This window comes from Marmota monax, unplaced genomic scaffold, assembly GCF_021218885.2.
Source record: "Marmota monax isolate L192 unplaced genomic scaffold, Marmota_monax_Labrador192_F-V1.1 WCK01_AAM20220418_F8-fsc00012, whole genome shotgun sequence".
NCBI lineage: Eukaryota > Metazoa > Chordata > Mammalia > Rodentia > Sciuridae > Marmota > Marmota monax.
Window position 1 is genome coordinate 24,931,256 of NW_026695227.1, and position 7,944 is coordinate 24,939,199.

Genomic DNA, 7,944 nt, shown 5'->3' on the forward strand with positions numbered 1-7,944 from the left:
CACCCAACCTTCCACGTTATTTCTGACTCATTTTCAATCACTACAGTTGACATTCCATTAAATAAATATGCAATGAAAATTCAAACCCCTATTTAAAAATTTTAAGTACCTGGGAAAGACAATACATTAGATTACTAACAACAGAGTTGTATTGTAAGATAAATAGGAAATTTCTTGGAAGAGAATTTGCAATACACAGACAAGATATAAAGTGAGAAGAAAAATAATATGCAACATGGGGCATTTCTCCATTTTCTTCTCTGAAGTATTTCTCCTCTCTAAAACTTTAAGCCCAATTAAGATATAATCAAATGTGCTTAGGTCCTTAGAGTCATTAGAGGCCCCTAGAGAACAAAGAAGGGCTGTGTATGGGGGTTTGGGGGTGCACAGGGAGGAAGAGGAGAAATGACAGTGCCTGTGTCTCATAAAGCCACACATATCTGAATTTCTGCTATCCACCAATTCACTTTTTTTCTTAATGCCAGAAAAATAAGAGACACCTCCAGACAGTGCACACAGAAGACCTTTGTAACAACATCTTAAGAAGGCTCAGACAGGGCTCAGGGACAGAAAAATAAATATAGACCCTTAAGTGCAGTTGGTTTCATCCAGGAACATCAGCTCAGCAGGAACAAGACATGAAAGAGACCTATGGTTCAAAACACGCCACCAAGTATCTAGACTATTTCCTAAAAAGAGCTTCTTGGATATAAATACCATGGAAATACAAATATACATACCTTTTAGTAATGTCATTTCAACTGTTTCTAGACTTTGCTTTGTAATGACTCTGAAAATACAAAACAACTGGGTACAGAGAATTGTTTTTGACTCTTAATGAACATTTGGGTTAATGGGACAGTGCATTACAGTCCCTTACAGGGGTGAAGTAATATTCTAAGATGCGATGCTTTTATTGATGACCCATTCTAATTTTATTTGTATTTTAACTCATAGTCATTCACAAATTAATGTAGTAAGAAAAACAAAACCATAGCTAAATAAGAACTTGGTCCCCAATTTAAACTGGATTAAACTGGTCTTGTTTAACAAATCTGTCATTAGTTTAGTGATGATAATAAGTGGTTGCAACAGCCTCTTGTATGTTAGTAGGAAATTTGAAGAACAGATGGCATGAACGCATAATTTTAAAAACTTTGATTTTTACCACAGAGAAGTAATAGAGTTTAATGCAGTTCCTTTAATACAGTTCCTTTGAGAATTTTTTCTTGTGACTGTGAGTGTAGAGTTTTCTGCATGTTTTTAATATTCAGTCATCCTGATTTGAACAAATAAAATTTTTAAAATATTATGGGTCAATTAGGGAAATTTAACCACTGAGAATATATCAGATCATGTTTAGTAATCATTGTTAATTTTAAAATGTAATAATGTTTTTAAATTGTTTTTAGAGATAAAAAGTGAATGTTAATAGTTGCAATGATATGATTCCTTGAATTTGCTTAAAATCATCCAGAATAGGATAAAATTATACAGGTTATGAGTTAATAATTATTGGAAATGAGTGATAGATACATGAAGGTTTATTACCCTATTCTTTAATAAAAAGTTATCATATTTTAAATGAGTTATAGGCCATGACTTGAGGTTGCAAATATACATATATATAATAATACATACACATATGTATATACAAATATATATATGTAGATGTACAAATATATTATTTACAATTTATGTATCATTTATATACATACATATAGGTATATACTTTTTTAAGAAATATTTTTATTAGTTATTGATGGAGCTTTATTTATTTATATGTGGAGCTGAGAATCAAACCCAGTGCCTTGCACATGCTAGGCAAGCACTCTACCACTGAGCCACAGCCACAGCCCCACATAGGTATATACTTATATATATAGATATACAAATATGTAATATTTAACTTTTCATTATACACATTCAAAAACACCATCATTTGACTTAACAAATTATACCACTTAAATTTTCTATATTCTTATTTTTTTCAGTTTAACTTATTAAAATCAGGAGAGGTATGTAAGGTTATTCAAAATAATTCTTCTTGGTTAATCATTTTTCTAAGTATATTTTCCTCTTTAATTTGAATGCAAGTTTAATTCTATTAAAATATGTCATTACCTTTATGTGTATACATTTTATTGACCTATGTCTCTCTAGTTCTCCCCAACTACTTTGCCTTGAGTTTCAACTTTCACATTTATCTTTTTTTCTTTTCCTTTGTCTTTGCTTGACAATTCTTGAGCATCTCTTAGTTATTGTTTTGATGGTGGTTGTTCAACATTCTTTGACATTTTATGTCTAAGAAGCATATAGTGTTTTTTGAAATGTGAATATCTTTTCATTTAATTGATATGTACTGAAGCATATTGACTTTTTTCATAACTTCTTTGTTTTAAATTGTATTTCTCATCTTGAGGGTTTTTTTTTGTTTTAAGCTCATTTGTATGTATGTATGGTTTCTCTCTCTCTCTCTCTCTCTATCTCTCTCTCTCTCTCTCTCTCTCTCTCACACACACACACACACACACACACACACACACATAGAACATATGGATCATTTTTGTTTCCTTTTGTTTTTTTACAGAAATTTGGTAATTATATAAACTGCTTTTAGTTCTACTAGTCGTAAAACTTTAGGCATTGTGAAAACATTCTTTAACCTTTTTTGTATGTATTTGAAAGCCAGTAATGAAAAGGTTTAGTTTCCCTCCACCCTATAGAATATGAGAAATTCAGCTTTTGGCTTTAATTTTTCCCTCCCCGTCCACATCCTGACATTTTCTACTGAAAGGTATAATTTTTTAAATAGTTATTAAATTATTTGCAAAAAAGCTCATCTTTCCAATTGCTTTGATTCAGAATTAATTCCTATAGAATGCATAATAACAAAAATATCTACATGTAATCTACGTGTTTTGTTGATTTTCATGTTTGTGATTTTAAATTATAATATCTTTTGTATGAAACATATGGTGTGTATTTTGTAAGCCATGATATTATAAAGCACAGAACTCCAATCTCACTTTAAAATATTTATTCCTAAATCTATAGTACTTATATAGTCTACTTTTTCAAACAACCCTATGAGAAACTATAAAGGGAGGAAACATTCCCTGTTTATTCTATGAGGGTGGAAGTACCCAGATACGAAAGCCACTCAAAGATATTACAAGAAAAGAAAGCTATGACCAGTATATTTTGATAACTTAAATATAAAATTCTTAAGTTTAGCAAATAAAATCCAGAAATAAGTTTTAAAATATGGTATATCATTATTGATTGGGCTTCATCCAGGGGCTACCAGGCATGTTATAATTTGATAATCAATCAGTGAAATACCATATTAACAAACTAAAGAAGAAAAAACATATTATTTTCTCAGCAGATACAGAAAAAAATCATCTGACAAAATTCAACATTCATTTATGAAAAATATTCTCATTAAATTAGGTAGATGAAGAAACTTCCTCAAACTCATGAAGGCTACCTACCATAATCTACAACAGAAAACTCAGTGGTCTCTCTTTTAATCAGGAACAAGATAAGAAAGTTGGTTCTCATCCCTTTCATTCCACAATGTACTGGAAGTCCTAGATAGATTAGGAAGTTCAAGCTAAAACTCTTTTTACTCATAAATAATATGATTACTATGCAGAAAATCCTAAGAAAATCACAAAAAGTTGCAAGAAATAAAATGAGAATTTAGCAAGTACATAGAATGTAAAATCAATATAAAAACATTATTCCTATGTACTAGCAAAAGTTGGAAGTTAAAAAACTTCTATCTAGAAATGACACACACACACACACACACACACACACTTTGGTCTTCACCTCACAACATACCTAGAAATTAGTTACAAGTACATCATAGATTTAGATGTACAAGCTGAAACTACTAAACTTCTAAGAGAAAAAAGAAGAAAATCTTTTGACCTCAAGCAAAGATTTCTTAGTACACCAAAACACAAACTATAAAAATGAAAATTTATAATTTGAACTTCAACAAAACCTAAAGCTTCTGATATTTTTTAAATGGCACTTAAGAAAAATAGAAGCAAGCCACTGTTTCTAAGAAAATGTCATTTCAAAATATATATCTGACAAAACAAATATTCTAAAATGTATAATGGATCTTAGAACTAAATCATATGAAAACAACTCAATGGGCAAACAATCTGAACAGACATTTTTCCAAAAATATATGAAAAGATACTTAATTCTTTAGCTATTAAGAAAATGCAAATTAAACCCCAAATGGGGTACCATTTCACATCCACTAGATTGGCTAAAATAAAAAAGACTGACAATACTAAATGTTGACAGGGATGAGGAACACCTGGAATTCTCATACATTACTGGTGGAAATGCAAAGTGGTATTACCACTTTGTAAAACAGATTGACAGTTTCTTGTAAGATTGAATATTCTCTTAGTATATGATCCAGTAATTCAACTCTTGGATATTTATTGAAGAGCATTGAAAACCTTTGCTTACACAAACATGTATTCCAATATTTGTGGCAGCTTTATACCAGCCAAAATTTTAAAAAAAAGGACTATCAATTTTTGAAGGGACAAATTATAGTGCTTCACAAAATGCAATACTTATCAATGATCTCTTAATATAAATAATAAGAATCACAAAAGCTTTATGCTAAAGAACAGTACATACTGTATGATTTCATTTATATGGTACTCTAGGGACAGAAGCTGTTGAGTGGCTTTCAAAGACCAGGGCTGAGAGGAAGGGATCAACCACAAAGGGCATACAGAACTTTTTGCAGCAATAGAAATTCCCTATATCATAAAAATGGCAGTGGTTACACCACTGTGTACATTTGTCAAAACTTACTGAAATGTAAAGTGCTGAATTTTATCACATGTAAATTATAGCTGATTTTTAAAAAGAAACAAGGAGGCAGAATAATAGATTTGCAGACTAAAATTCTATGGGGCAAGTCAAATACAACATGAAGAGCTTGAGTAACTTTACACAGAACTACAGCAATAGAGGCAGAACTAGAAAATAAGAATACCAAACCAACTCATTTATTAATTTTGGAGAAATGCACCAAATATTCATCTAATAGCCACTGTGTATGTATAGCATTGTGCAAGTTAATTGAGATATAATAATTATTTAATCATAGCATTTATCTTCCTGTGCCAGAAAAGTAGTTGAAACATAGACCCATAAACTAATAATGGTTTTAATATGAGGGTAGATATAGAAAATGTTTCAGAAGTGCTGTGTGAGAATAGTGGACAGAGTTGGGACTTAACCTTGGCCTCTTCCCTAATTTAGTAAATAATTCAATAAATATTTACTGCTCTATTGATTCCATTCAAAAGCTTTTCACCGGAATATATGACTTGTACCTAGCATGGTCCATGTGTTGCTGAAAGGAAAATGCCCCATGAAACAATTCTTTTGGTAAATATTTCATTTTATCTGAAATCATTTGGCACTCCCACTATTAAAATAATGTCATTTTTATCTCTTATTTAGTAGGATAGAATTGACAGGGAGTGAAAGTGGAAATAAGACATAAGTTGCTCTTGAATGTAAACATCTTAGTTTGCCTTGGCTCTTGGTGCCAGCTGTGGGCCACTCAGCTCCCCCTTCTTTGGAGGGGGAGAATTGGCTGCAGTTGGGTTCCATCAGATTCTTCCCTTTGACCACTGCTTTCAATTCTCCTCCTTTCTTCTTCCCTCTCCTCATCTGTACTTCATCCACGGAGCATTTAATGTGGAGTCTGACAACTTTTTTGTCTCTCTGAGAAATGTATCAGTGCTTTTCTCTTTATGGAATATTCTTCAGAGATTAATTGCTTCCTCTTTTATTGTAAAATTTCTTGGAATGTCAAGTGTATTGAGAAGCACAAGGTCTTTAATTCCTTTCTGTCCAAGGAATTAAGATTCCCAGCAGACTTCAGACTTCTTCCCAAAGAATTCTCTGCTTTGGCAAAAAATGCAATTTTTTCAAGTAGTTGAGTGGTGATTCAGCAACTCTTACAGGAAACAGGAATCCAATATTTCAAAATCCATAATTTTAGACATAAAAAAATTCTAACCTTCCTCACAAAGATACATTGGAAACACATTCTTCCCTCTCTTCAGGTGAAATTATAATGAGCCCTATAATATTATTTTCTAACTGTTGCTAACCAAAAGTAAACACATGCACAATCCATCTCCCATAAGAATAGCTTTGTACATTTAGTTCCAAATGCAATCAAAGTCCTTTTATTGTTTAATTAATTTCTTTGGTTTTTACATATCCTATTAGCAGGAAGTCCAGTATTCTGCCCACATCTTAATTGTCTAAACTCTCTGGAGACTGTTGTAACAGGCTCTTGCTCCATTTTACTTGCAGCAAGAGAATGCCAATCTGATCAAGTCACCATTTCTGTTTTTTTGTTTGTTTTTACTGTCATGTGCTATTTTATTCTGAAAATCCTGACAGGCAGTGCTTGCCCATTGCTATGCAGGATGATTCTGTTTCCTTGCAGCCTAACTGTAAAGGGTGTCCCACACATGAGCTCCAAGGTGCAGCCTTAAGCTCTCATCACTTTCAGTTCACATCTTATAAACCTAGAATCCTCGTATTCCTTTCCATGCTGGCAAACACATGCATTCCATTGAGCCACTCCCTCCCTATCCTCAGAACTATTAGAGCATCCTTCAGAGGGACTCTTGCCTCAGAAATCTCAAAGTGATTTCCTGTACTCATTTGCACCTTGACATTTCTGTCTATTTTCCTCATTAAGGAAAAAATAAACCACACACACACACATACACAGAGACATACAATCTCTGATGGGACAATGTCTTTAAATATGCCATTATTAAATTATTAAAATACTTGTATATGATAGGGTATTATACATGTATGTATATGCATATGTATACATGCATTTATATATTATAATGTATTTTATGTAATGTGTATCATATATGTTTGTATGTGTTGGTCTGAGTTCATTAATAGAGTGAAAAATACCTGTTAATTGAATACTATTATATACCAGCCACTGAAGTCAAGAGTTAATAAAGTATAATCTCCCTCTTCAAGAAATCTGAAAATCAAACAAACATGCAATTAAAATGGTGTATCATAAGTACCATTTCAAAGTTACACACACAATATAGATTGTAGGGGCAACATTCAAAGATGAAATTCATAAGAATAAAGAGGAAGAAGAAATTCAATAGAATCATGTAGCTAGCAACAGATTTCATTCTATAGCTAGTCCATGAATATGGCACCTGATTTCCTTCTTTTGTCTTGGATTCCTGACATCACAGAGTTGTTTTGGTTTTTTTTGTTTTGTTTTGTTTGCTTTTGTTTAGGCTTTATTTATAGCAGTGTAAATCATATTACAGTTCAGCTAAGTGCTTGTATCCTTATTTCTGCTATGGAGAAATAACATGAGCATATAGTTTATTCTTAGGAAATATGTTTTTATAAAGTTCAAATGAATGGAAAATAGTTTTATTGGCAATTATAACATAGAAAGCCTATTTATTGTATGTAAGGGGTTTTGATGCAAGTGTATCAAATTTAATTAAAACATCTGGCACAATCAATTTGTAAGATTTGACAAGATTGTTTATGAATAAATGAACTGAAATCCACTGGACGTACACAATTTAAACATATTAATTTCAAGCAATTCAATAGAAGATGCAATTAAAAACCTACCAACCAAGAAAAGCCTAGGACCAGATGGATTCTCAGCCAAGTTCTACAAGACCTTCAACGAAGAATTAACACCAATACTCCTCAAATTTTTCCATGAAATAGAAGTGGAGGGAACCCTTCTAAACTCATTCTAAGAGGCTAATATCACCCTGATACCAAAACCAGGCAAAGACACATCAAAGAAAGAAAGCTTCAGACCAATATCCCTGGTGAACATAGACGCTAAAATTC